This window comes from Momordica charantia (genome assembly GCF_013281855.1).
Source record: "Momordica charantia cultivar OHB3-1 chromosome 7 unlocalized genomic scaffold, Mcharantia_2.0 BLBB01000007.1, whole genome shotgun sequence".
Taxonomy (NCBI): domain Eukaryota; kingdom Viridiplantae; phylum Streptophyta; class Magnoliopsida; order Cucurbitales; family Cucurbitaceae; genus Momordica; species Momordica charantia.
Window position 1 is genome coordinate 10,310,653 of NW_028275165.1, and position 15,946 is coordinate 10,326,598.

The window sequence follows — 15,946 nt, forward strand, 5'->3', positions numbered from 1 at the left end:
AGCTCACCCTCGCGGGATCACAACCCTTTGTCCCGGCCATTGTAGCACGTGTGTCGCCTGGGGCATAAGGGGCATGATGACTTTAAACTAATTATTATAATAGTAAATAATAATTCAAAAACTAATTAATATATATTTATTACACTTTTTTAATTCTAAAAATAATTAAAATTAATTACAAAATCGGTAAGTTTTCCCATGAATATCCCCATCCCCAAATAAGAATTCTTTAACATGGTTCTCGATCCCTAAAACGAAGAGCGATGTGAAGATGGTGGACTAAAGATTTTCAGGAGCTCGAGAATGGAAGAGTGCATCTTAACTCCCGCCCCACACTATTGTCATCTCTACTCTAGATAAAATTTTCTCTTTTAATATATATTTCCAATTTTCTAACATTTTAAAAATAGAAAACAGAAAAACCAAAAACCCAAAACAAAAATTGTTGTCAAACAGACCCTAAATTTGTTATCAAATAACCATGTTTTTAAAAAACTAAAAAAAAAACAGTAAATGAAAGGGTTATCAAACAGGCCTTTAAAAATCATTTTATTTTCATTTAATACACTATTTTTCCTCAAGTTACAAGCATAAACTTTATGACCATGTCTTACACATGCATTGCAAATAATAGTAGACATGGAGATTTATTTGACAAAGTAGTTTAAATTTATTTATATATTTTTTATAAGGTTGTAACCTAAACCACTTTTATAAAAAATAGCTTGTTGTTTTCTCATCATCGTATCTAAGTTATTTTGACCATCCGTAAACTTGTAAAAAGGAGATAATATATTTTTATTTTTTATTTCTAATATTTTACACTCTCCTTTTAAAACATGTAACGTTTGATTTAGACATAACAAGACCTTTTATAGACATCTCATTTTCTTCATTTAACCTATCATACTCTACTAATAAACTCGTTTTCATGAGTGAGTTTAATATTATTCCTTCTAAGAGTTAAATATTTACTTCCTATTCAAATTCATTTTAATTTTAGGATAAGCATTCATAAGCTCATCAAAAGTAAGATTTTTGAAACATACCTTGTCGTTGTCATCTTCATTTAAAAAAGGAATGAAAAAAGGTTTGTTTCTTCCTCTTCGCTTTCAGAGCCACTTCCTTCGTCACTTTGAATGACAAATACAGACGTTGGCTGACATCAAAGGTATGCTAAGGACAAGGGTTCGGGCCTCAACTTGACCACGCCGAGGATGAAATGGAAGGGCCGACGTGTCTAGAACCAGAGCTCAGTTAGGCTCTGGTTGGAGAAAGATTCTAGTTGGCAAAAAATTTGCTGACAGTTGGCGAAATATCAATTCTACTAGCAGCGGAGCTTCTAATTATCGTCGAAAATCTATTGAATGACAAATACAGACGCTGGCTGACGTTAAAGGTATGAAATCTCCTAAGGCTCTTCCTTCGAAAGCTGGAGTCCCACATTCTCAATGGTACGCAATCTCTAGGCAAAGTTTCTATTTGCCTGTTGTCCCACCTTCGACTCCACGTAAAATTGCTGCTTGTGTGTCACCTTATCGAAATCTCGTATCAACATATTATATCTAAATTATTTTTTAATTTCAATAAGTTCTTGTTGCTAATACCATTATTTAAATATTGATATTAATTTTATGAGAAAACTAATGATTTTGTATAATGTTGCGATAAGAAAAACGAGTAAGGTTGAGTAGAGTCTAGTTTGAGATTGATTTGATGAATTTAAAAATGATTATTAATTTTAGGGTAAAATATACTTTTAGTCCTTGAGTTTGAGGATAGGTTTCTATTTGGTGCCTATGTTTCAAAAAGCGACAGTTTGGTCCCCGACATTTAGAAATAGTTCTAAATGGTCCATAAACAAAGTTGACTATTAGTTGACTAACGGAAAAGTGACATGAAATTGTTAAGTTAGTAACTTTTAAATGATGTGTCAATAATTATTAATTATTTATATTTTTTAACTTATGTGACTTTTGTTTTTCCTTTTTTCTCTCTTTCGCTCCTCTTCTCCTCCTCCTCCGGTGCTTGTTGTCCGAATCTATCTTTGTTCCCTCAAATCTGGCCACTTTTCCGACATCTTCATAAAAAATTCTCTACTCCATCCTTATATTCCTTCTGCTTCTCGAATCTTTGCATCTATGACACTACATCTCTCTTAGGCATTTTAACAAATAGGCTCTACTGCACTCCCCATAAAGACCCACATTTGACATAAAAATCTAGAAGGGCATTGTCAAAAATAAGGGGTTCCCATCCGAACTCCGCAATCTCAGCCCATGTATATAGCTTTCACAAAACTTTAGATATCAAATACTAGAACAACCAGATAAAGCAGTGACATATGTAGCATAATTAGGCCTCACATCCATGGAAAATAAGGGTCTGTTTGGTTGGAAACTCGAATTCTATTTTTGTTTTCAGATTCATTGAATCAAATGGATTTAGTGAATATTGGTTTGACAGAATTTGAGAGATTCGTTTTTTTTAAACTATTTTCGAATTCTATGATCCAAACAGTAGAAATTCTGAAAACGACTTTTTTATGTTTCCAGTGTTTTCAGATTCAGAATTTGAAATTTTTAAGATGTAAAATTATATTAAAAATGATAAAAACTTTGATAAATATATTACTTCATATTATAAATTCATTTTATGTTTGTTAAAATTAAAACATGTAAAGTATAATGCATTCTAAATTATATAATCTTGTAAAATAATAATTAATACAAAATTCATAAAAAAATGTCAATAAATTAATTAATATAACTTTAGATTAAACGAAATATTTAGTTTTAACTACTTCTAGTTTACAAATATATTACTAAACACACATTGAACAATTTTTTAAATTGAGATTCAATTACCAAATCTACTACCAAACACATATCTGAAAACAGTGAAAAGAAAGAATACAACTCTGGTTTTCATTGAATCCTTTGTTTTCAAATTTTTGTTTTTTGATTACCAACCAAATGCACCCTAACTTACCCGAGAACTTACTTCTCAAATCCCAACTTGGAAAGCCTCCAAATGATTGAAGTCCATGAAACCACATTTGGGTCACACATGGACGCAAAGAATCAAGAAGTAGAAGGAAGATTGACAATATAAAAATGGAGCAGTAATTTTGGATGAAGATGTAGGAAAAGTAGTCAGATTTGAGGGAACAAAGATAGATTCGGACCACAAGCACCAAAGGAGAAGAAGAGAAGGGAGAGAGAGAAAAAGTAAAAAAAGAAATGACATATAAGTTAAAAAAATATAAATAATCAATAATTATTGATGAATCATTTAAAAGTTACCGACTTAACAATGTCATGTCACTTTTCAGTTAGTCAACTAACGGACAACTTTGTTCAGGATCATTTAAAACTATTTTCTAAAGGTCAGAGACCAAATAGAAACCTATCCTCAAAATTAGGGACTAAAAGTGTATTTTACCCTTAATTTTAATTGCTTTAATAAAATAAATAGAAGCACTTGTTCAATTAGAGTGTAGTGTGTTTGCTATCAAACTTTTAAAAATTTTATTTTTGTCCTTGCATGTTTATTTCCTATATCGTTCCATATCTACAATAAACTTTCAAATAGATATGATCTCGTTAGTTTTTTTTTTTTAAAATTTAATTTGTTACGTTTAGTCTCTAATTTAATTCAATATATTCTATTTTCACTTACATTTTTTATTTAAACCGAAATAATATTTTGTTAAACCTAAATTTCTATAACATTTTATTCATTTTATAACAATTATTATTTAAATATTTTATCAAATAATTTAAAATAATAAAACGTGTTTTATAATTTAATTATATTTTAAATATTTATCTTATAAATAATTGAAATTAAATATGAATACTGTTTGCATGAAATTTCGAAGATGTGAAACTTGATGTAACAAACTTGATTTTGTATTAATGTATAAATGTTATGATCTTCCGTGTATGATTCTCTGATGCCTTCTTTTAAATGCAAATTTCAGGTTGATGAGATTGTGTGTCTTCAGCCTCAAAACTTATTGAACAATCTTCGAAGTCCTTGGCTTTTAGTTTTTTGAAGGATCTGCGAGTCCTCACTTCGCCTTCTAGCTTATTGAAAAGTCAAAGATGCATCATGCATCTAGGTTGTTGAAAGATCTTTGAGATCTTCGACTTAAACTTGTTGGAAGACAATATTATGAGTTTTTTGTGCTTCAGAATCTTCTCTACTTTTCTCAATTGTAAAAAGTGAAATCCTGAAGAGGGGCTACATATAAAATAACGTAATGAAAAATGGCCAAATGTTTCATAAATTGTACTTGATAACCGAATTTGAATTCCTGAAAATTAGGGGAGGGCTAGAATTCTATATTTACCCTCCCACACACATTTCATACCCAGATTTCACGTTCATTTTTTTATTTTACCCCTCCACATTTTCAACCCTCAGGTTGCAGAAATCACATGAATCCCTAAAATCTCTACATACCCAAATCACTAAAATCTATACATAATCAAGTCGTCGAATCTACCTATTTTGAATTTCCTTCTAACTAATTATTATTCCTAATTAATTTGTCTCTAACATAATGTAATTAAAATGTATAACAAACCTAACCAAATCGTTTATAAATTCCACAACAATCACCAATTTTGGTCTCTTAAATATTCTTACGTGAGTTATATCAATCCTCATTTTTGTTACATTGTTTGACAATTTAATTCAAGCAACGCGAAAATACTATGCAATCGCTCGTAACCACGTTTTACATGATGGAAGCTGGGAGGAGCAGGACAATTATCAAGGATTCAGTACTGGACACGTTTTAATTCCATTTGATTGCACTATACAACAACTCATTGCATGCATCTCTATAGATCTTCATTTTCCAGAAGAAAAGAAAATTAGCACCTTTCATTGTTCATAAATGGTGTGAGTAAGTCAATCATTATGAGGCTATCAGTAGACAGGGATATGGTATGGGCCATATCCCTTTTGTCGAATGTTATGTGCAGCAACTGTATGTTGTTGTGGATACTGACTCAGCATATAACACCATCTATGGGTATAGCGGAAGTGCGGACGTCACTCAGAACGTATTTTACCTCAGGGGGAAGAAATTTATCTTCATGGACCCTATTGATTTTGACTGACCCAGACCGATCAAGAAAAATCCAGGTACCGTATGTATCTCTACTTACTCTGTCTTTATTCCGTCTATACACGTATTTACCCTATTATTTAAGCGTCATTTATTTAAAGGAACGTTCAAGGAACTACATAGCAACATATTGTATGATCGAAACAAATTTTGGGTGAATCGCAGACTTGCAGTGGAAAAAATTAAAGGAAGAACAAAGGAAAAACTTTTGAAACAAGTGCCGGCATGGAGTACATACCCTTGTAAACTATGAAATTGGAGAAGAAGGTGACATTTCGATTAGCTACCAACCTCCATAATCGATATTCCCACGGTATTAATTACCATGTCTCTCAATGTAGCTACCCCTCATAATTTTAAAAACAATATTTGATTTTTCAATTCTTTTTTTATAGTCATTTTTTACTATTCTTGTATTTGACTTTATGGTTGTTAGGTATTTGATTTACTATTTTGCATTTTATTAGGCATCTTAATCTTGTTTGATTTCAAAGTTTTCACCTAACAAATTTTATTTTTGATTTCAAACTTTGAAACTTCTAAATCTAGATTTTATTTTTGAAATTTTAAACTTTAAAATTTTGATTCACTATTTGATTTCCTAAGATTAAGTTGCAGCAAATATTTCTTTCAATGGTATTTTTGCCACAAAATTTTAGGTGTAATTGTAGGATAATTTTAGCTATTTTGATGGGAGGGTATATTTGTCCATATTTAATTCTAGCATTGAACTCTAATTGTCAGTTAGCTATTTTTATGATATTGGATTCTTTTGACCTTTTTTCAAGTCACACTATTTAATATAGCAACTCCTCTAGTTGCCCATTGTAAAAAGGGATTAGTACATTAATAGATCATTTAGAGATGATAATTATACAAAGGGATTTATTCTACAAAATTTATATTTTTGTCTTAAAATACACCCCTTTAAAATGGAACCCATATGCATTTTACCATTATACCCTTTTTATATATATGTAATTATTATTAAGATATGGAAATTCAAAATGGAAAAATGGTTGGTTTGGACAGTTTATATTTTAAATCCCAAAATTTATGCACCTCTTCACTTTCCTAAAAAGAACTTCCCAAATTCTTAGTTATCTCTTCCTCTTCTTCGTTCATCTTCTTTTCTCTCACTTTTTACTATTATTTCCGGCAAGCCGTCTCCTCGTTTGCTTAGTGTTCTCTGTTTTCTGTCGTTACTGTCTCCAGCAGCCCGTTTTTGATTCGCTCGCTTTTCACCCTTATTTCCAATAGCCCGTTTTCCGTCGTTTACGTTTCAAAATTTCTAGGTTTGTTTTTTATTTTTGATTTTGGGTGTTCGATTTTGGGGTATTTAAAAAGTATTCGATGGTAATGTCGTATATGTTTGATTCTGTAGGTTATTTGCTTTGTTTCTTAATTGATTTTGAGGTATTTAAAAAGTATTCGATGGTAATGTCGTATATGTTTGATTATGTAGGTTATTTGCTTTGTTTGTTAATTGTAGAGGGATATAGCCGTATATACTTTATAGTTCATATACAAGTTATAGTTTATAGCCGGATGTAGTTTATATCTCCATATAAGTGTATGTTATAATGACTATAGTTTATAATTGAATATAGTTGATATCTTCATATAAATGACAATGTAAGCGATAAACAATATATGAATATGTGTATATATATATAACGAAAATGATCGAAGCTGCCTACTCCATTATCGTCTTACCTCATCATACCGGCAAGTTTACTCTCCTAAAATATAGTGCTCTCCGGTGAATATTAATGAGCCAAAAATTAAGTCAAAAATTACATTTGAAATGCACTAAAATTGAACAAAAAATTGGAATGAAATGAAAAAATATTTTGTAATAAATTTTATTCTTTGGTAAAATATCTTAAGGAGTAAATTAGGGATTATGAGAATAATTGATTTCGGTCCCACAATAATTTAATGTTAACAAAATCAAATTTGGAACATTAAATCTTTAACATTTAAATAAAAAAACTAATTATAATAAATATAAATGTCATAAATAAGGGAAAATTTGACATTTAGAAAAATTTTTAAATCTAGAAATCTAAAACTGTAAAATTTGTAAACATTAGACATTTGTGAAAATAATTTTTCATATAAATGACAATGTAGGCGATAAACAATATATGTATATACGTGTGTGTGTGTATATATATATATATATATATATATATATATAACGAAAAGGATCGAAGCCGCACTACTCCATTGTCGTCTTACCTCATCATACCGGCAAGTTTACTCTCCTAAAAGATAGTGCTCTCCGACGAATATTAATGAGCCAAAAATTAAGCCAAAAATTGCATTTGAAATTGAACCAAAAATTGGAATGAAATGAAAAAATATTTTGTAATAAATTTTATTCTTTGGTAGAATATCTTAAGGAGTAAATTAGGGGATTATGAGAATAATTGATTTGGGTCCCACAATAATTTAATGTGAACAAAATCAAATTTGGAACATTAAATCTTTAACATTTAAATAAAAAAAACTAATTATAATAAATATAAATATCATAAATAACGGCAAATTTGACATTTGGAAAAAAATTTAAATCAAGAAATCTAAAACTGTAAAATTTGTAAACATTAGACATTTGTGAAAATAATTTTTCAAAACAATCCGTCCAAGACATTATCTTTCTTGTAGAAATGAGAGGTGATATTCTCTACTTACATTTCGTGGGCCTTATATGAATTTGATGGGAAATCCTTAGGAATGGTTACGTACAGGTTACTGTTAAGAAAAATGACCAAAGTTTTTATAAATTGCATGTCATGGCCAAATTTGATTTTCTAAAATTTGGAGAGGTATATAATTCCTTAATTATCCCTCCACACATGTCATGCCCATATTGCCTTTACAGCCTTTCTCAAATTTACCCATCGACGTTTTAGGCCTCCCATATTCGATAGATCACATGTTCAAATGAAATCCCTAAAATCTCTCCCTACCACCTTAAATACAAAATCTACATAATTCCTAAAATCTTTCCACAAAATTTAAACCACCAAATGTACCTATATCATTCAAATTAGTTTGAAATATTATTAATTTCTTGTTAACAAACATAAGTAATTGGTTTGAAGATTCCACTACAATCAACAACCTTAAATATGGTTTCTCTTTAATATTCTTACATAAGGTGCCCTTTATCCCCACCAATTTTCTTGTTACATTTTTTTCATAAATTAAACCAATCAATGCGGGAATACTATGCGATCATTCTTAGGCATGGTTTTATATGATGAAAGTTGGGAGGAGCACGACAATTATCAAAGGTTCAGTACCGGGCACGTTTCAATTCCATTTGATTCCACCCTATAACAACTCAGTGAATGTATCTCTAAAGATCTTCATTTTCCAGAAGGAAAAAAGATTACACGACTTTCACTTTTCAGAAATGGTGCTGGCAAGTCGATAATTATGAGGTTGTTAGTAGATAGGGATGTGGCGTGGGCTATATCCCTGTTGTCGGATGTCATGTGCAGCGACTACTGCATAGTTGTAGATACTGACCTTGTACATAATACCATATATGGGGTTGGTGAAAGTTCAGACGCTGCCCAGAATACAATTTACCTTAGGGGGGAAGAAATTTACTTTCATGGACTTTATTGTTCTTGATTGTACTCCATCTGATTTCACGTTGGAAGAATTCTCTCTTTCATAATAAAGAAGAGTTGAAGAAGGTGTTTTATGCTATTGCATTAAAAGTGAGCTTTCAGTTTAAAACCGTCAAATCCAACCAAAAAACAACTGGTTGTGAGGTGCATCGAAGAAACATGCAAGTGGTATTGTCGCTCCTCTCAATATGGCGACGATAGGTATGAGTGGCACGAAGGCCATTAGAAAAATTTTGACACCTCGAGAATATTTGAATGTTTCAATTCCCGTCATTGGAGTTTTTGAAATAATTATTTAGCAAAAAAAAAAAAAATTTTAATTTTATGGAACGTTAAAACCTGAATTTGCGACATGAGTGTTGACACTCAAACATCACACCAATGTGCCAACACTTTGAGATATAAGCTATGATCCCTTTTAAAATACAAATTTTGTATTTTTGAATTTTGTTTAAAAAAAAAACTCTAAACGAAATATTTTATTTAAAATAATTATTTAGTAAAAACAAATGACAAAAATCAGACATTCAAAGATTAAACTTAGGTCTATACATTAAGAACCAAACAACTTACTACTATGCCAACATCCTAAGATGTAAACATAATATTCTTTGAAAAAACAAAGTTTTTAATTTATTTTTTAAAACTAAAAAAACGAATTTTGTTAAATTAAAACAAAAAAAAAATAAAAACAAAAATTTATTTAATTTGAAATTAAAGAGATTTTTGAAAGAAAACTTTATTTCTTAATTAACAAAATGTTTTATTTAGAAGTGATTTTATTTGTTGAGATTCTCCCAAAGAATAATTAACAAACTTGTTTAAAAAGATTTCAATCATGTATTTTTTAAAACTAAAATATTATGTTCAAATCTTTTTACTTCCTCCTCTTAAATCTCTGCAAAAGATAATTCTTTTTAAAATTAAAAGAAACTCAATGTCAAGCTTTGGAGAAAAATAATAATAATAATAATAATAATTTACTTTTGTGTTAAAAAAAAGTAATAATAATAACTTAACTTCAAACAAAGTTTTATCTTTCAAAATTGTCTTTATTTACCTAAAAAATATTGATTTTAAAACAAAATCTATTTATCAAAATCTTTTATTAATTGTTTTAAGAGAAACTTATTTAAAAACAAACAAGTACTTTTATTTTAAAATTAAACTTTTTATTCATTCAATATTTTATTTAAAACAAATTTTATTGTAAAAATTTCTAAAACTTATTTGAAATCTTCATTTAGAAAGTTCTGCTTTTAATTTGAAACGTTTTATTTCTTCACAACAAGCCTCTTTTTTTTACAAAATAATAATAAATAAATAAAATCTTTTATTTAAAAGAAGTATCCTGGATTTCACTGTACCATTCGGTTTTGCCACCGGAAGCAAGCCTATCGTCTCTGCTCGCGCCGATCAAGCACACTACCTCCTTTAGGAAAGAAAGGAATGACCGAGATCGATCGGCCGACCAAATGCGGAGACGTTATGTAGCTATCCCCCATATAGAATTTTCCATGATCAAACTTTGACAATGGAATAGGCTGCAAAATTCTCAATTCGCCAATTCCGATGATGATAATGAAATTGGGGCGTGGAGGAGGAGTAGGTTAGAATACAATAATTAGCTAAGAAGAAGGTAGTGGCACCTGGGCCAGTTGATACAATTGAACTGGACTTGTCTGAGGGAGAGGAGGTCGAGACGAAATGGAACGCGGCAAATTTAGCCACTCGAACTTCATTAATGAAATCCCGTAAGATTATGACAGAATTGGGATTCGATCTCACTCTAGGAGATGTGCCTGATGATTGGAGGGATACCGCTAGAGACAAAGAATGGAGACCACTCATTCAGCCCATACAATGTGAGGCTGTGGAGTTAGTCAGAGAGTTCTATGCTGCTGTCCATCCCTAGTCACATATAGCCATAGTGCGCGGGAAGGAAATACGGTTTGATGCCACTCAGATCAACTACACCTTTAACATTAAGAATATCAGAGATGCTGTGGGCAATAAGATGTTAGTGACTCCGACTCTGGAACAGCTTGATGAGGCTCTAGAATGTGTTGGGAAGCCCTCTGCCACTTGGGATTTGACTACTCATGGCAAGGTACGACTAAAACCCGAGGATGTTTCCCTAGCTGCTGCAGGATGGTTATACATAGTCAAAAACAGAATTCTGCCAACGGAGCGTGATGAGCATGTCACTCAGGACAGGGCACTGCTGGTTTATGCCATGCTAAAGGGCATAGATGTGAATTATGGAGAATTGATCAATACCAGTATCCATGAGTGTGCCCACCGGACACGTGGTAAGCTTTATCACCCACGTTTGGTCACTTCTTTATGCTTGCGACAAGGTGTACAGCTCCCTGAGGATCAAATTAAGAGAGATGCCCCAATTGTGGAAGAGAAGAATATTCGGCGTATTATCGCCCATGCGTTACAAAGAAGGGAAGGTACTGGGATGTCTCCTACATCGGAGATCCGTCGTCTTCGAGAGGAGAACCAACAGCTGCGAGATCAGGTTCGAGAAGTCGTGCAACATATCTACAACTTGAGGGCTTCATTGGATTTTGCGGTTTTACCTTCATGGCCTCCAGCGCTAGCTGCTATCCTTGGTCATCCATCTTCCAGTACCGACAATGATCCTAGTCCACAACCTCCGACTTCATGAAGGGGAGGTTCCTTCTTTGCTATTTTTTGTGTTTTATTCTTTTGGTTAATGACGTAGTTTGCATATTCTAGCATTACTACGCATTTTTTTGTATTGATTATGTTTTGAGCTCAGTTGAAGCATGAATAAATTAGTATCGTTTATCTTCTGATCACTTAAAGTATGCCTTCACTTAACCTTAGTTTAGCTTTTCACATGCCTATTTTGAAGCATCTGTGCTGTGCATGTGATTTCATGTCGATGATGATTATAAGAGATTGTTGAGTTTTCTGTTCTATGCCTGACTAAGCTTTGAGCTATTTCCTTTGTTTATGTGATAAACTCATTTTCTTTTATGTCTTTTTGATCTTTACAAACTTTAAGCTTTTTCTTTGCCCCTATATAGGAAGTCCTTGTCCTTTTTACTGTTAAGCCTTTTTCATCCAATGCAAAAGTCTTTTCCCAGTGAGGACACTGTCTCTCTTAAGTTTGGGGGGGACAGTCGTTGTGTCAGTCATTGTTTCAGAAAGATAAAGTGTTATTTATATTTGAAAAATCATGCTATTTTCTTTTGAAAAAGAGTCAGTTGGAAAGAAAGAAAATGTTGAAAAGCACTTAGCTAAAAAAATAAAAACGAAAGAAAGAAAGAAAAAAAAAGTTGCAAAAGAGTAAAAAAGAGTCTTTGTCAGAGAAAATAAGAGTGGGGAAAAGACTTGTGTTGAAAGAAAAGAGTGGTAAAAACAATGAGAGTTAAAGAAAATGTATTTATGATTTCCGAGTCCTACTGTAGACACCCATTTAGTTTTAGGTTGGGTGTTGACTTTGAAAATAGCAGTAAAGATGGTGATAAGTGACTTCGTGTTTCTCATTGTCGTCGTTTTATGACCTAGCTGTTAGTTCAAAGTCTTTCTACGAGTAGCTGTGGTTGAAACCGATGTTAGTGTGTGGAAACCTCAGGGGCTAGTAGCCGGTCTTTTAGATGTAAAAGTCTTAATGTAAGGAGGGAGTGTGCAGATTCCTTAGGGGTATTTGAAAACGTTTTCTGTTTTTGAAAGGCAAAAGGATTTCGAAAGAGAAAGTTTTTATCATTTCAAACTTGGTTTATAGTGACTAAGCTTACAAAGGCAATAGAATGGTAGGCTTTGACATCTTTTCCTTGAGACAATTTATGATTGAACATCTCGGTTGCTTTTGCTTTTCCTTGTCCATGTGTTAGAAAGCTGATTAAAGTTGCTAAGTTTTGCTTGAGGACAAGCAAAAAGTTAAGTTTGGGGGTGTGATTACGCTTGTTTACATGCGTAAAAAGAAGGTTTTAGATGCTGTTTTTACTATGTTTTAGCTTTGTTTCGGATTTTTCTCGGTCTTTTGAGTTCCAATTCATGCAAAATTCATATATTATGGTTTGTGGTTGGCTTATATTGTATTTATGATATTTTAGGATCATTTGGGAGTGGAAATTAATCAAAAGAAGCAAAAAGACGAAAAAACCTACATGGGAGGCGCCAGGCGCCTGCGTGCCTGCAGAAAAACTTGTTTTCTTCCAACTTTGCCCTTAATGAAACGCGTCTTCCAATGCGTTTTGGTGGTTCCAACCGATGCATACGTGTAGAAGAAGTGTTCCACTATCAGTTTGAGCACGATTTGGTCAGTCAAAAGAGTTGGAAATGGGTGATTCACCATCGTTTTAGGAACTACCTAACCAAGTCTGCACAGCTATAAATTCCAGCAACTTCTCCACCAAATGCATCAAGCCTTGCTTCCTTCTCTTGATCATTTTTAGTGTTTCTTTGTTGCTTTCTAAGTACTTTTGAGTTGCTTTCATTAGTTGCTTTTGGTTTTTATATCCCGAGCACTTTACATTCCTTTATTGAGCTTTGTTTTGTTTTCGTTTGTACTTAGTTATTTTCTACTTATTCAAATATATAAAAATCCAGCACTTTGCTTTTCTTCTCTTTGCCTTTACTTTATTTTTAGTTAAGAGAGTTGTGTTTTTGGAGGAAGGAGCACGTGACACTCCCCCTTGCTTGAAAGAGAAGGGCGAAGCTCTCAATCCCGATAAAAACTCTCCGTTAGTTAACTTTTGTTTTTCACACATGCATTTCAATTTCAACCACTTTACTTGCTGTATTTTCTTCAATATGTCTTTCTAAATTCCTGTCTCTAGCCCGGTTATGGATAGTTAGCCTTTTATTTCTAAAAAGGGTTGCTAAGAAGTAGTGTTTTTGCTTTCCATTCATTGCTCAACATGTTTTCCCAAAAGTTAGGATTTAGAGAAGGCCACTGTAAGTCTTAACAAGTCAATACAGAAAAGGTTGCTTATTTGCATTGTTGAGTGGTTAAACCGAGGAGAGGAGCGCCTTAGACATAAGGGTTCCGCTTAAGTAGCCTAGACATAGGACCTTAACCCGAGGTTGCGACTATTTCCATCCTAAAACTAAGATATCTCTCATAATAGACATATTAGAGAATGTCTTAGGACTTTGAATTTGCTTAGACATAAGTCAAGTGAAAAGCGTAGTCGTTGGTTCCTAAAGTAAAATGCATATCGTCCTTAGCATATCCTTGATTCTTTGTTGGCTAACTTGAAGTAATTCGGGCTAGGTTTTATCATTATAAGTCCAAATCCCAAATCCAAAACCATTATTTGTGACCACTTCCCATTTTACAAGAATCACTCATTTCAACATTCACTATTCTTTAAAACTTTAGAGTTTGGAAATTATTTAGAAGTCCTTGAGGATCGATACTTGGATACTCCATCCATTTTATATTACTCTGACAGGTGTGCGCTTGCATCTATATAATTGCTACCACGCTTAGTGCGTGCGTTCAGCAAATCGCCAGTCAATATGGTTTGTGTTTGCGACCTTTGCTTTCCCTTTCCTGGTAATATGAATTGGCTCTGGTGATTTGTACCCAAGCCCTGCTCTGAAAGTAGATGTAACGCCCCGAGTCTCTCAGGTTAGTTGGTCTCGAAAAAGGAGATTTTTCATTTAATATTAAATTGATTGTTAATTAAATTTATCTATATTTATCGGGCTCTAAAAATCCAATTAAATTAATATTTACCGAACTTTGTATGTTGGGTCTTGTTTTAAGGGAATGGACTCCTTCTTCTTTGGGCTTGGATGATTGGGCTTTCATTGAGGGAAAATTTGTTTTAAAACAAAACAAAAGGAAAGAATAAAAAAAAATTATATAAACAAAATAGAGAAAACCTATTTTTTTTTCTTCTTCTTTCTTCAACCCAGCCGCCCCCCCCCCTCCAGCCACCTCCACCTTTCTCCCTCTTGTTCTCCGGCGAGAAACCGAACAGCCACACCTTTCTCGACCAGATCTGCAGCAGCAAACGGCGGTGCAGCATCGTCACGGCGGCGAGGTCGTTTCTGCACCATCCTGCGGCGCTCCTCGCGGCGGTGTGCCACGAACGGCGTTCCTCCATGGCGGCGCAAGACGCACAGGTCAGCTTCACGGCGGCCCCGACGACCTGCTGCTACAGCCTCAACCCCAGCAACGTGCGCAACTCCCGACGGCTGTCTCCGGCGAACAGCAGCTCCGACGACTCGTTCTTTTTGCAATCACGACACGAACAGTAGCAGATTCGAGACGATATCTTCGTTCTGATACATTTTGGCATTGACCGATACCCACACGGACCTTGATTTGCGTTACCCATCGCTTTTAGACATCAGGACGGCAAGCCTAAGGTCTTTTGAACTCAGATTGGGAGCCCGAACCCCCTCGACGTCGACCCATTCCTAACCCAAGTTGTTTTAGTGTGAGTTAGTAGGTAACGACTCTACCTAAACTCGGTTTCGTTTATAACTAAATGCTTCTGATGGGCTACTAACCTCGAGATCGTGCTCTTTTTGTAGTAGGAAGGGTTGAACAAGCTTAGGAGCTTTAGGACATTTGTTTGTAAGTAGCACGGGGGCGAGTGTGTGCGTTGATGTGTGTTAATAGAAATTGTTCTTGCTGATTTTACATTATAAACATGTTTCTCTTATTATTTTAATTGTTGGACAGGTTTGTGAGGTCGATGCTGTTATTGTAACTTGCGGTTATTTTATATATTGGATATGTATATGACTGGTGTTCATGTTTGTTGTGTGCAACTTTAGGAACTTACTGATATTGTATGGTTGGTTGGAAGTGATTAGGATTTGTTATGTTGTGAAAAGCATGTTATGTGAAGAATGTCATAGGGTTGTTTGTTGAAGCTTTGTGTGCGCTATGCTGTGAGCAGGTTGGTTGTTGTCAAACTTTGTGTCATTGAGACCCGTGATGCATTGAAATCTTACTAGTGGTTGTGTTGTTGTTGGGCTTTGTGGTGGTTGGTGTTATTAGGGAAGTAGTACTGAAATCCTGGTTGGAGGCTAGAAATGATATGTGGAGTTATGAAAGTTACGAAGTGAATGGGTTAGTGTCAGGGTCTCGGGTATAAATGGTCGAGGGCTGATACGTCACTAATTGGGTATCGAGGCCTCGGGTATAAAT